The sequence below is a fragment of the Dromaius novaehollandiae genome, chromosome 15 (genome assembly GCF_036370855.1).
Source record: "Dromaius novaehollandiae isolate bDroNov1 chromosome 15, bDroNov1.hap1, whole genome shotgun sequence".
NCBI classification, from domain to species: domain Eukaryota; kingdom Metazoa; phylum Chordata; class Aves; order Casuariiformes; family Dromaiidae; genus Dromaius; species Dromaius novaehollandiae.
The window spans coordinates 8,431,066-8,446,485 of NC_088112.1; positions in this window are offsets into that span (position 1 = coordinate 8,431,066).

Genomic DNA, 15,420 nt, shown 5'->3' on the forward strand with positions numbered 1-15,420 from the left:
CTGAAATAGATTATTCAGACTAGGAAATCTGAAGTCTTAGAATTTAGCCTCCTGGATCCCTCCCTTTCACAAGAACAGAAATCAAAGGGAATGTTGGCTCTTCTGAGTTTTGATGTAGACCCGCCATTTAGTCAAGTCATCATGCAGGTAGCCTTTCCCATCTCTGCCTTCTTTAGACACGAATATGCCATTTTGACAACTGTCCTAAGCATCTGGAAGGCAGGGCAACGATTCAGCTTCCCCCCAGAAATCTATTTTTTACTCTGCAAAAGAGGTTCTTGCTTCATCAGTGAGGCTTTGTAACACAAATTATACTGTTTTTACCTTCTGAAGTTACATTTTAATAATTCCTTGGTATGTTTGTACCCATTTCTCATTATTTGATTTTAAGCATTTTCCCTTATCACTTTGTTTTCTTCCTTTTTGCCTGTGTGGCTGACTGCAACACTTCTTTCAGAGCCAGGCAAACTATTCATAGACAGTCATTGGTCCACAGAAGAGAAGTCTGGATTTCAAAGACATCTCAAGAGCCTAGTTCCTAACGCATTTTAATGGCCATTTTCCTCCTATGTATCTTAACCTCTATTCCTTGGAATTATTAGCAACTCATTCTCACTGAGGTCAAAACAAGCTCAAGACATAAGTACCTCTAAAAGCAACGGAAACAAGACGCTTTGAGAATGCCTGACACCCTTGTGAAAACCTTCCTTAAGTCTCATTTTCATTCAGAAAAAAATATACCAGACATACGTAAACTGTTGCAAATAAATTAATCCACACGCCAACATTTTTTATGAAAACACAGTCCAGGCTAGTTCTTTTGAGTTATTTTAGTTGTGCTTTTGGGCTGTCTGCTATTCACAATTTTTCTCTTTCAGGCCAAGGAACTAAAGCACTTTAAGCTGGCAGAGCCCAGTCCCTGGAAGTATATTTGCAATGAATTGTAAATATAAGTTTCTTCACTGATAAGTCAAATGGTACCAGCTCATATTAGAGCAAAACAGTACTATTAAGAGAATAAAGACATTTGTTCTACTGTCTATGCCATGCACTGGGAGCTTTATTATACATACCCCCCCTTTAATAGGGGTCAATTTTAAACTAAAGATAAACTCTGATATAGTATTCAGCTTAGAGGCTCTTGGATTTAGTTTATGTTAGGAAGCGGTTTAACTCTTAGTTATTCACTTCTAAACTCAGTAATACCTTCTATTCTGAGATAAAGTTGCAGGATTAGGAACTAAGTTTATAGGATCTTATATGCAGGACCACCTTTCCATTCTGAGCGCGGACAGTGCCTAAGCACTGCACTCTTGATTCACACACTAGGATGTTTGACTTCCCACTTTTCCCACTCATTTATACCGCAATACTGAGGAGCACAAAGGGTTACTTTGACTCAGCCAAGCATCTAAAATGTTACAAGTCTGAAAGACTAAGAAGAAAGACTTCAAAACATTCTTCCCATGATCCTCAGCTCAAGGGTATTCTTATGGGTGAAATCGCTTAACGTTTTCTTGAACAGAACTGTCTTTGATTAAATCTTCTGTTCACTCCATTCCAGCAATGGCATCATTATGGTTCTGATAAGCTGATCTTATGCCATATCTCACTTTACAATCCCATTTGAACTTGCAGTGATCATGGAAGAATATTTTTTTGCCTTTACTGTTGCACAAGATTGAGTTGTTATACAAAAGGCATCAAAGTCGAAAGAATTAAAATCCCACGGTGTGCTAAGGAAACCACTTATGCAACAGAATGAATGTTTGCAGAACTTCAAAGATGAGGTCTCTAAAACAGTGGCATTAATGTTTCTGGCTAACTAAAAGACATTCTCTCCCACCACTACCTCCGATGAGGGACATATGCTAGTATCTGCCTTCCAGAAAGACATAATCCATCTGTTTCCAATAAGAATCAGTTACACGTCAGAAGGAACGACCTTTGCCATTTTCCTTTTCTTAGGTTTGGTTTCCTAGTGAATTATATTCTACTGAATAATTTAGGTATCATAAATAAAGGTATTTTTACCTCTTCTTTGGGAGACTATCTAGTAATATAACCAACAGGGTACTACTTTTGATAACCATCCCATTTTATTATCATTATGGCTAGATAATGATAACAGCATAGTGGAAGCTAAATCATGACCTAAACTTTATCCAGCTGAGCACCAAACAGTCCACCTCTTAAAACTTACTTGATTTGCATTTCCTGTTACTTTCTTTCCATTAGTTCTAATTTCCCCCTCATTTTCCACCTAGAAAATGTCCCTCTCACAGCCAGTTTTCCCTTTTTTGCCTGTAGGTGCAGCACTAAGCAAGCTGCCCCATTCCAGGAACAGGCAGAACCTGGCAAGCAGGCAGTCCTCCCAGCTCCCTTCTCTCCTAAACCTTCTCTGAAACAGGAGAGTAATCCTAATTTGCCTCTTTTATATTTTATTAGTAACTTACTGGTACACCTGTTTTCCCTTCATCTCTACCAGCTAAGCTGTACTGGCAGCCATAATGCCAAGATGAGACCCACTGCCAACCAGCCATCTGCTAGGGGAGGTGAAGAACGAGCAAAACCAAAGCTGATCACTTGGACCAATTCCAAAATATTCATGCTTTAGAAAGAACAGTCTAAATTCTTGATTTGAGGGTTCTGGTATTACCACAACAGAAGGAGGCACAAAATAAATAAATAAATAAAAATTGCAGACCCTACCTACTCGAGGCCACAATTTGATGTCCAAATACTCTATGCAAATATGTATTCCTCCACTCAGCCATACAACACAGGTCACTAATACTTACAAGTATTTCTAAGTGGTACTCTAACAACAGATTTTACCAACTTCACTCAAATTGAAACATCCCAGTTAAATGAATGGACTACATGCAAGAGAAGGTTTATTCAGACTAAGTGTGGAATAATTGAGCACTTAGTTTAAATTGTGTGCATCTCCCTTTCCTAGTCTTTACTACCTAACAATTTTGATTGTTTTATTTTCTCCTCTCTTACAATATTCCTTGTCAATCTGGGATAAGGTACATGCTCAAAATTGTGAGTTCTTGTTTTTTGACTTACCTCAAGTGTAAAGCATCAGAGAGAGTGCTCCAGAAAGATCTAGTTATTGTTAAACATGTAATCCCTATAATCCATAGTAATTAGTAAGGAATGATCTAAAATTGCAGAGTGCTTTTCCTCTGAAGGTCTCAAACCACTTTCCAAACAGTAATTAAACAAACTTCCCAACAGCACTGTGATAGTAAATAAGAGACCAGGAGGGGCTTTGCTACTACCACTGAAATTAAACTGTCTCTGAGAGGATCACAAGAGCTTGCTAAACCTTTACAAAAGCGCTGGTAACAGATGAGGGGAGGAAACAGAGAGGAGATCAGACTGCTGCAGGAGCTTACTGAAATGCAATTGGTGACATCCAATTAAGGCATAGAGTAGACTACAGACTAGGCCAGGGGATTTTAACAGTCAAATATCAACTTTGTGTTTCTTAAACATCCAAAATTCCCAGCATCATACTGGCTGATGCGTTTCAAATCTCAGAGGAAAAGAATACATTCATTTAATCAGGCCACCTTCCATAGCACTTCAGTCTTCCTTGGACACTCTCAGTCAAGAATTAGGAAACAGGATGGACTAGCATAGGGCATTGTGCCAGGAGACCTGCATTCTGCTCCTCACCGCCACTGTGCAATCTCTAACAAGCCATTTCCTTTATGAGTTTCTACAATGCTTAGCACAAGGAACACTTAGACCTCCTTCCAAGTCATACTGTGAGTATGAAAGTCTGAGCTATTTTTAAGACAGATATTGAAGCACAAAATTGTCTGGGTTTCTTCCTTCTTATCACTGTCCCCTGAAACACCAGCAGTTGTAAGCCTGCTACACTGCACATCAGTTAACTGCCCTCAAAGTTGGGCAATAAATCTGATCAGTCTTAGCAAAGAGGCCTACGATCAAGTGAGAATTAAGTCCTAGCTATTCCTTTACTATTCAGAGTAGCCTGCCCCTCCAAATAAAGTACATTTTAAACATGCTGGTAGAGTAGTATTGTAAGAAGCCTGGAATGTCACTGCCTGCTCTACAGCTAATTAAGCCATCCACTTATATTGCTGTCAATCTAGGAATCTCCCACTAAAATCAAAAGGAAAAAGAGTAAGAGACTGCCCATGGTTTAAAAGCATTTCATTAGTGCATATCTTTGGTCATAAATTACTGTTTACCTGTCAGCCAGGTTCAGAACACCCATAAGGTGTTCTTTGAAGTTAACCTCTTGGATTTAAAGATTTTTAAACAGCTGTTGAAGGACTATTTGATCTGAAAAATCCGAGTCTTTTGAAGTTGAGAGCTAATGGAAGATTATTTTTATTCACAGTGATCAAGCAGTTAATGAGATAAAGTGATGGGAAGACAGGCTTAATAGAATATGTGGATGCATCTCATGTTATCTTTCCTGCTGCCTTTTGTAAGGATTAACAGGAAATGCAGGCATAGCCAGGGCCATATGAGTCAGAACGAAGAAAATTAACTCCAAGTCAGACATAGCTCTTATACCAAAAATCAAAGCCATTTTGGGACTCTATTCCAAACCCCTTCATCAATGTGTAGCATTTAGGAAATTAAGCTATTAGGGATTTGGGCTGTGCTGTTTCTGCATGCCAAGATAGGCTGGTCCCTGACACATGGCTAACGCTCCAAGAAAGAGTATGGCTAAACAAATGAAGATCTGTTATCAGTGAACTATACACATGCCCTCAGTGTTTTTAAAACCCTTCAGGCACAGAGTTTTTATAATACTCCAGAGGTCTCAAGGACTTCCTTCTGGAGCCAACACAAATACTATTGAAATAAAGTGCTTACTAAGGGTAAAGCTAATATTAAGTGTATTAATGCTTTGAGATATAGAAACATCCTGCTATTGCCCAATAAAATCCTCAACCATGAAGTTCCCTAGTATGAGGTACCAGTAATACAAATCAGAACTATTTTGGCTGCTCTAATTCATGCGGGACACAGTACTAGAAAACTAAGAGAGTCGAGCAGTTCAAGGTAGAATTTTAAACTATAGACAATATGTCCAAGAGGCAAAACATTAGGATATGTCTTCATTTCTTTATACTAAAATATGTACAGTCCAAGATCATAACTTGAATTACTATGAAATCAAAATAAATCCACTTGTTTATCTTTTAATCCAGTTATGGATGGCTTGGCTTTCATTAGCATTTGTGTAAGTCTACCACAAGTCAGAAAAAGAGGTCTAAATACACTGAAAAGCATTTTTAATCACATATTTAAACATGGTCATACATTACACAGGATGGATAATAACACCATACATTTGTAGTGCAAAAAATTGTTTTCCTTCAAATTCTTCCCACTCTTTTGTGGAAAAATAGTAACACTACTTCAAGCATAAAAATCTAACTTCAGCTACAATCCATATTTACTTGGGTCCTTCTTCAGATCAGAATTGGGTTCCCCTTGAAATCAATACCTGAAGATGATGAATCAGTTCAAACAGTTGGTGAGCAAATAAAATGCTAAAATTTAAAGAAAACAGCCCTATAAAGAAATTTGCAATCTGTCTTGATAGCTTAGTGCACTCTACTTTAGCCTCCATAAGTCACAATAAACTGGCAGAGGATTTCAGTCCTGCATCCTCTTAAGCTGCAATGTAAAATGTAACTGTGATAGAAATGGCAAACAGGCACAGGAGGTAGGGAAGTGGGAGGGGGGATTTCCATTTATTTCCCTTAGCACATTTTGTCCTAGGGTAGAAATGCCAAGGACGCTTTTAATAGAATTGTTACATGAACTGGGCAAAGTAGATAAAATGTGAAAACCCACAAAAAAGTGGGAAATAAAAGCACCTCTAACATATTATTTAGAAATTGTGTTACAAACTGTAGATACAATCACTGTTAAGTGAGAGAAAGTAGCATTTTACTGTCCTTCCATTACTGCCCATCAATATCCTAATAATTACTAAGCGCATTTGTATGTGCTCTTACAAATCTTCTCCCTAATGAGGTAGTTAATAATGCAAAACTTCAGCTCAAGAAATGTTTCATACCCTTTTATATATTTGTACACACCAAGTAGTAAGCTTGTTCCTAATGTTTCTGGGGGAGGGGAAAAGAACCAAAGTATCTGATAGTTGCCTAATCTAGCACCCCATCTCCGATAGCAGCCAATACCAGATGTTCCAGGAAACACAAGGAAACCCCAAGGCAAACACATCATCATCTGCCCATAAGGAAAGATGTTTCTTTATCTCCTGAAGTTAAATGCTAGTTTATGCTTATTTTTCTCTAAAGAATATAATTAGCTGTAAGTGCAGAACTGAAGATTTTGGACAGTAAATGGACTATCAGATATTCTTTTCACAATTTATTTTATGATGTCTCCGACTCCTCAGTGGGAGCACAAAACAGTCATTTTGGCATCCTTTGTGACAAAGGGGATGTAAGACTACCTGAGAGGTGATGGGGAAGTAGGAATACGGGTGGAAAATTTCAAGTGACCCACCCAACAATAAAAGTCAGCTACTTTTTTGGCAGTGCAGGGAGCCAAAACTAGGAAATATGATATGTAGTTTCTGATTTTTTGTCCAAGTTGCAGCAACAAAATTAACAGTCTTATTTAGAACTGCTGCTCAGACTGAAGGGAGACTTTCTCTCAGCTCCAGCCAGCTGTGAGCAGAGCACAGCCACATACTATAAAATGGGGGGTAAATTCTGATAGTGTATCTAATTAGAACTTCATTTGAGCCATCTTTTCTTTCTGTCTATTTCTTTTGTGTCTCCTACTATAATATATCAACTTGAATCTTCAGTTTTTTGGAAAAAAAGAGGAGGAAGAAGACAGCTCATCAAACAAAAGAAGTTCAAGCTAGTTCTACTCATGATGCAAATTATACAGGGTAATGACAAACACTGAAGAAATGTGAAAAAGCAGAGACACATTGGACTGAAGAAGGTAGACTTACTCTTCAAAGTGGCATGCAGGATTCCAGTCTTACTCTGCACAACCTGGAAGGCAACAAAGAAAGAACAAAAGAGGAGAAAATTACAGGAATGAAAGATGGACAGAAGTGACAGAGCTTAGCAGTGGCAGATGCCAAGTGTAGACCAACCTTGTCAAATACGATAGATGCAGAGTCTGACATTTCAGAACACACAGCCTTGGTTTAATGCCCACTTCTATTATGCTATCACTGTAAGGTGTTCAGTTAGGTCCACATCAGGGTTAATGTATTTTTCAAGCAGTGTAAACAAAGATGCTTCAGGTGCTCAGGAAGACCTGAGGGCCAGTTGTGTGTCAACAGACAGCATGCTGACTAATTAGCCAAACACTGCTAGACAATGGTTCTGCTTCAGAAAAATCTCACATCCAGTATCATTCCTTGTGAAATTTTAGTATTTCCTAATCCTTAGGCAAATAGACAAAATGTTAGAAACCTCTCACACAGCTACCAAAGAAAACTGGTCACAGTACTGCTGTGTTGGCAGCAAAATCTCACCTGTCCAGCTCTAGACCGTGCTGTGACCTCTATATGTTTACTACCTAGATTCTCCAGTTGTAAAGTTCTCCCATATTCCATTCTGTTCAATATCCTACTGATGGAAAGGGAGAACAGGGCATGCAGAGGAGCAGAGAGATGTTGGGTTAATTTTGTATCTCCAATTACAAAAAAAAAATTTTTTTTTTAGATAAACTGAAACTGCAAGATGCATTAAACTAATATACAGGATACCTAACACAGAACATAAAAAAATGCATATCCACACCTTCCAAAATAAGGGTTTTGAAGCACACATTTTTAATGGGCTGATTAATTTCTTTCATAAATAAATGGTCGTTTGTGCATCCCCACACAATGCCTGAACAAGCAAATTATGACTCCTGTAAGTAGCTTCATCCAAGTGAAGAACACCAGGACTTGTGTTCTCACCTCTTAGCATGTTCAACACTAGGCTGCCTTAAATAATAGCAAAAAAGTATGAAAGGTCTCTTTCCATAACTGGAGAAGCCTGAACTGATTTTATAGGTGATGTTAGTAGTATTTTGCATGCAAAAACCACAAACACCCATTTCCAGGAGTCTGAAACCAGCTAATGATTAAAATTTGATGGGATAATTTCTTCATCGTATTCATATACTCACAATGCTTGTAACCAGTTTCAAATAGTTACTGGACAACTAGAAAGTAATGGTTGTTTTGTAGACGTAATCTCTTGATGAACATATATTCAATTAAGTGTATCATGGATGTCTGTTCTTGATCCAAGACAAAATAAGTATTATCCTTGAGCTCTAGCAAAGTGGAGTATATTCTTGTAAGAAGAATTTCAGATAGCATGAGGTAAAAGCCATGTTAAATACTCTGAATCATTTTTGTTCATATGAACAAGCTTTAGAGAATGTCTTTAGTACATCAGAGTACTTCTATTATTAAAGCCTTAATAACTAAACAGTGACAGGAGTCCATCATTTAAAGTGGCATTCATATTTGGGTACTTCCTGGCTCACTAGCATCAAAAGAAGATACGTCACATTCAATGGAAGTCTTTGTAGGTGATATACGTATTCTAGGCCTTATTCTTAGCCACTTGGAGATAACAAAGGACTTTTCATGAACTCTGGATCAGTGTCTTTAAAGCTGAATTACAAGTTTGCTGAAAGTGGCATAAGCATAGCACAGCGATCAGAATCCCATTTCTACAGCACAGAGCTGGGAAAAGGCCTTTCAGGTTGTCCTATCATTTGCCTGCCAACACAGGGCTCTACACACTATAAAAAAAGATTGAGTTACAGTAAATAAGGAGCCATTTCTGTGGCCAGAGCAAAAGAATTACCTCCAAAAATACAGTTTGCACTGTAATATAAAAAGAAAATAACCCCACTGGTCCACTGCTAGCTGTCTCTGCATGAAAGATAGGAAGAATTTTCTGTGTAGTATTTATCCTAAAAACATACTAATTATGATGCTGATATCCTACATGCAAGTTTTCTATCATCTTCAATGGGGCCTGGATAAAGTCCTCTTGAGCAAGTGCAAAGCTTTGTTAGTGACACACAAGATGTAACTGCGTATGTTATGGGCCAGGCTCACTCTGCTGGACATACCTCAAGAGGACAAGGACAGGACTGTTATGAATCTGCCATTTCCCAGAAAAAAGGCTTCTGTTCCTACATTTGGAGTCACCACAGGGACAGGTATCCGAAGGGGCTTAAATTATCAAGGCTTTTACAGTAATTGAAGAAGCTAAAAGATATATCACTAGCACGCACCAGATTGTATCATCATTATTTTCTCTCCATATCACTTAGTTTATCAATTTAAAATTAATGGGGCAGTGCTCCATGTAAAACTGGTCTGACACTTCAGATGTTAAATCCTAGACTTGCTGGTGTTAACATCAGCAAGTATCAAAGCCTTGGCCACAATGGGAAAATTTGGATCTCTTGGAGAACTCAGTGACATAACTGAACACTCAGCAATTCAGCACTAACTGAAGATACTCACACTGCTGGAAGCTACTTAACAGAATCCTGCATAGCATAAAAATGTGGCATGAACAATTTAACCCTTCATTTAGTGTAAAGTATACCACTGCACAGAAAAACAGTATGAACGCCATGCACTGCCTAAATCTCACTCAAGTCTAAAGCATTTTAGTGTTGTGTGAAACATACAGGCCTTATGCATAAACGAAATGAAGCAGTTACTGAACCACAGCTCATTCTCAAAATATTTTCCTACTATGATCTAGCTCAGCTTTCATTTTATCTTAGCCAGATTATTTTAGTGGCCTTTTACATAGTCACCCATAAACACCGCACTGCCTGGGAAGGAATATTTAGTTCTCTTATAGAAGCTAACTTTGAGAAATCTAACTGGAATGAGGAACAGTTATAGAAGCCAACTCCGAAACAAAAAGGAACCACAAAACAACAAAACAAAAGCATTGACCCTGGTGTCCCAACATCAGAAGAAAGTGCTGAATGCTTAGCTCATATGAAATGGCTCATAAACACAAAAGGATGACTTATCATAAGCCCAAATATGGTTTAAACAGTGTGATGCTATCCTACATCCCCAAAGTCAAGAACAGGAACCTGACCATTTTTTGAGAGGGCTTAAGTTGATACATCCTACATACACTAGCCACAAAAACTAGTCTCAATTCTGTATAGCAGGCAGGAACTATTTAACAGAATGGAGGAATAATTTTAGCTCAGTGTGGACATGTCAGCATCTAAGACTTCATCTTAACGCAACTGTTCTTCCTTCAAATTCCTCCTAGATACATCACAAAAGATTCACTTTGAAAATCCCTTTTTTGAAACAATTCCCTTTAGCATTCTCCTAGCATAAGCATCACAGGACACTTGGGAAAATCCAGTTTTCAAAGCGGGGGGGAATAAAACAACTCTAATAGTTAGAAGGCAGATACTGTGACACTATCGACTAGTGACCACAACAAGGGGCTGAAAAAAAATTAAGCTAGTCTGTTTTATTCCCAGTATGTCACTGAAGCAATTCAATGATTTTTCTGTCTTTATTCAGATTTTTAAGGCATATTTTTCCATCCTTTCCAAACGGCTTCATTAAGCCCCCAATTACATCCATAATTCAAACCAGCTTCCTTCAAACTCATAGCAACAAACAGTAAAAACTGCCCAGACTGATCTGTTTTAACTGCCTGCAAGATCTGGTGTTGCACTGAACTTTGGCAACTGAGCTACACTCAGGCAAGTTGTCAGTGAGAAAGGAAGTGGTAGGAAGAAACATTCATGAATATGCATGTAAACTAACACAGAATTTTGATTTGGCTGCATTCATAACCCATTTACATTCATTTCTGTGGATGATCAGATGCTGGAGATTTATTCATGAAAACGAACTCAGCACTCAGTCACCAGAAGGAAATTCTGAGCAGCATTTTTAATGGCAAGGTCTGGCAGCACTGGTGAGCTACACAAGTCACCTAATGAGACAAGGAAAACAAGCAAAAGAGAGTAATATATGTAAATCTAGCACAAATTACAAATATTCACAGGGAGGTGTTCACAGACGAGCTGATAATCAGTGCCAATTCACTGAGGAGTGGGAGTTCAGTGGTTCAGGTTCTGCCCTTTATCTATCTGCTGCCACTGTAAAGTGGGAATAACCCACTTTGGTAACAAAGTATTTGAAAAAACTACAAATAAGCTGCAAAGGATAGAAGAGCTAGCTATCAATAACAAACAAGGGAATTGCACAACCGTTTGCTGCCCTTTCCCAAATAAAGAAAAAAGACCAACTAGCTGATTATCTGTTGTGATAATTTGAATAACCCTGCAAATTGATGACAACCTGGACAAGCATTCAAATTCAGTCCCGTACAATTTCAGGTTTACTGAAAACCTACTGTGTGGTGCTAAAGCACAGCCTAACTGCCATAAGCTAAGAGCATCATCTCCACTGTTCTCCGATAAAAAGACCCTCTTTGCAAACTGGACAGTTTCCTAAAGCTATATAGTACATCAGATTACAGGAGGGTAAATGGCAACTTGGCTTAATCAGAGGCCATGAGGAGAGCTACATCACACCACTTTCTTCTTGGATTTTCATGTAATCTGAAGAATTATGTTACAGGAGATTTAAGTTAGAGTAGTAAAGAGTCTCAACAGCAAGACTCACATTTCGGACTTTCCAATTCTTAAATTTGCCCTTTACTTAAAAAAAGTCAATGATTTCACCAAGAAAGTTTGATTAGTTTCTTTTACTTTCTGTAATGAAGTGCCATCCTTTTTACACTTGAAAGGATCTTTGTAATAATGCAACATTGATCTTTTGAATACAGATGAGCTAACCTAGATAATAGGATTTGGTACCAGAAAGAGAGGGCTTCTGAACAGAGATATCTAAGACTCCAGTGCCATCAAGAGGATTTGAAAGATAAAACAACTATTCACTGAGCAAATGTTTAGATTTGATATTGCAACAATACTCTTTCATTTTCATTACATTTGTAGGCAATCTTTGAATGCAAAGGAAAATCCTATGACATAAGTGAAAAGGTAATGCATGCACACAAGCTACTGATGATGCATAACCAGCCATAAAGGGGAAACACAAAGAAAGAAGCAGCCACCAGCAGCTTCCATTGATATAAATTTCAGAGCTTTTCTGTTCTTCAGTAGTCCACACCACACCATGGTGCCTAATTTATGAACTGTAATAATGTCTTCTGGAGAAAGAGAACAGTTTGAGGAAAATGTTAAAAGCATTTCCCTACACAGAAAGGGAAATGAATGATTTTCTATAACTGTTTCTTTATTTAAAATGGACTTTCACAGCAGAAATTGTGCCAGTAACAGTACCCAGTGAAAAACTTACAAGTTGCCTGTTTTCCTTCACAAATAACCATGACTGACTGTTTCCTTAAAGTGCCTAAATTCAAATTAATCATGTCTTGCAAACAGAACAGGGAACTGGTATCAAAATACTTGGACTTTTTCCTCCAACTATACTACAAGCCTGTTGCATTAGATTACCAGCCATGGTAACAAATTTGCACCTTTATTCCATCATCACCCTCTTCCTTTCATTTGTTTATTTTTGTAACCACCCTGTGATAACAGCACTTTCTTATGAGCTTACAATAGGCTAGTATTGCTAGGTATGTTTCGTAATCTATAACGATTTCGTTTAACTCTGCCCCTTTCAAAGGCAGATTTCTATATCTAGTCTATATCAAGAAGACAACCATGCAGAAAAAAAAAAAAGTGTTAAAAGCAATTCAAGATGGATTCCCCATCATCCATGACCCAAAGCATAAAATGTGGTTAACAGAGAATCAGTCACATTGGAGGAAGAAAAAAAATGTTTTTTTCAAAAAACCCTTTTCACAGACACACCCACCAGGAGGGAAGGGAGGAGAGGGGAAGAGAGGAAAAAGAAACCCCAAACAAACAAAAAAACCCACACGCTTCTAATATCTCAGCGAAGCTTTTGCCAGTCTGCCAAATCATTGTTAAAATGGAACAGCAAGAGCTGAACTCAAACTGTGCCTTAACACCATTTTCAAATGCAACTCTGTTCCAAGTAAGTACAGGCAGAGCCTCTGAGGAAGGTAGCATAGTCATTTCAAATGACCTTTTTAAAATCTTTTTATGATATAGCCCCATTAATAGGCTTACTGGGAAAGCATTTTGCACTGGCAGGATTTGTGTTGCTCTGGATAACTTTAATTGAACTTTCCTATGAACAGCAATCAGACTTTGCTGGTGACCGTACACATGCACCATCGTTTCAGCTTCAGGTCTCAAGGCTTTGGGACTGTTTAAACACAATTATTCTATTGTCAGAAGATCAAGCACTTCTGCTAGACCATGAGAGCAGGAGGGTATCTCCTGACTTTTCCTTTGCAAGGGCCTTCAGGCTGTACCTATAGATTGGAAGTTTAAGAAGACAGACAGACTGAGCCATGGCTTTAACTTGTAAACAGGGTCTTTGAAAGAGCAAAGGTGCGAGTTTGTCTCCAGTAAAGCAAACTTACTTTGCTGTTTGCTTTAGGCATTTTTGCTATAAATCTACAGAGTAGGAATGGATTTCCTGTCGTCTCTGCAAACTTGCCTTTTACTGAACCAAGCAGAATTGCCAGGATTTTATTTCAAATGCAAGCATGCATGTCAGGGTCAAAGACATGGGATCAAAAGTGTGTTTCAGGATTAGGTGCATTTCTTTTCAATTTTTATGCAATCTGCAGTGGTAGGTGAAAATAAAACACTAAGACTTCCACGGTATAGAGAGGCAGAATGAGAACTGATCCATTCTGTCATCACAGATAAGTAACCAAACTGCCGCTTCCCAAACGAAAGAGATTAATGTCCCATTTAAAGTTATTTAACACCTATTAATATAGAGGTTTGTACATATATTTGAAGTATAGTATTTGTGTCTTGTATAGCGTTTTCCACCCTCTATGTCAACATGTTTTATAAGAAAAAAATAGCAAGAATCATAATTTTCTTCCTATCAGTTGAGAAAAGGACAAGACAATTTGCCTAAAGTCACCCAAATCTTCTGATTTTGGGCCACTGCTATTGCTTCTCAGCTAGCCTGCACAAAAGGAACCACCAGACACATTTCTACTACTGCCACACTTCAGAATGATCTTATTATGTTCAACCACTAACCTCCCTGTAGAAAAACGCACCTGAAATCTGAATGACAGACTTGGCAGGTAGCACCAAGCAAACAATGTGTACATATTACCTCAGTGAGATTTCCAACTAAATATCATCTATTCTACCAGTGTTATATCAGAGGGGAAATGAACACTCTACTCACATCATTAGCATGTGTCCATCAAATTGACAAATGAAGATAAATCAGCTACTTTGCTGCTCCCATCAATATAGATACATAAAGAAATGATAAACATTATAAATTTTTAACTACCTATCTACTTTTACCTGCAAACATGAAATTCTCTCACGCTTCAATAAACGAAAAATATACTCAATGAAGTCTAACAAATGTGCCATCTGTTCTGCGGAAGCTGATAAAACAGAAAGGCATTTAAATGGGACAATACTGACCTCTTGTGGTGCAATTAAAGAGAAACAACTCTAGCAGCAAAAGGCTAAAAAGCTCAATTTTTAAAACCCAGGCATTCTCATCTATGTTATCTTAATCATTTCATTTACCACCACTGCACAGCAACCCAAGAGAGCCCTAGTTACAGGCAGCATCCCTCCACCTCAGGCACACTTTAGTTGGAGCAAACACTGCTCCCAAGGACAGATGGAACAAGTTCAGAGTGTCCAAAGAGCTACACTAGAGGAAAGGCTGTCATAAATAATCTATTCTGCCTTGCTTCAGTTCAAGTCTATTACTTCTCATCTCTTCAGTAGTACACAAAGAGATTTAGACTAAATGTGAATACAGTATGTCCCATCCCCCGCCCCCAAACCCCAACTTTCTAACAATAGAACGGTTAAAAGCACAGGAACAGATTTAGAGAGGTGGTGGCATTTCCAAAACAGGCAGCTCTTACAAGCATGCTGGATGAACTCCAGGCATAGCTATGCTTACTCTTGCACTGGGGCTAAGCTTTGGAGATTTCTTCCCGAGCCATCACCTATAGCTCTGTAGCCTATGCATCCTCAAAAACAACAGCTTTACACAAATTCCACCCTAATGTAGTTCACAGGCTGTTCATTTTATCATCATGTGCTAAATTGCACTACTTAATGCCTCACTAGAAGCCATGAGCATCTATCCTGCATTGGTTGACCCTTTGGTGCAGACAAGAATGTTCAAAGGGCTTTGGTCTTGGAAAGCTTTTAGATGGTTGCTAGCTGCATTTACCTTACAGAACACAAGATGAAGGAAAACAGGGTTTTCCCACC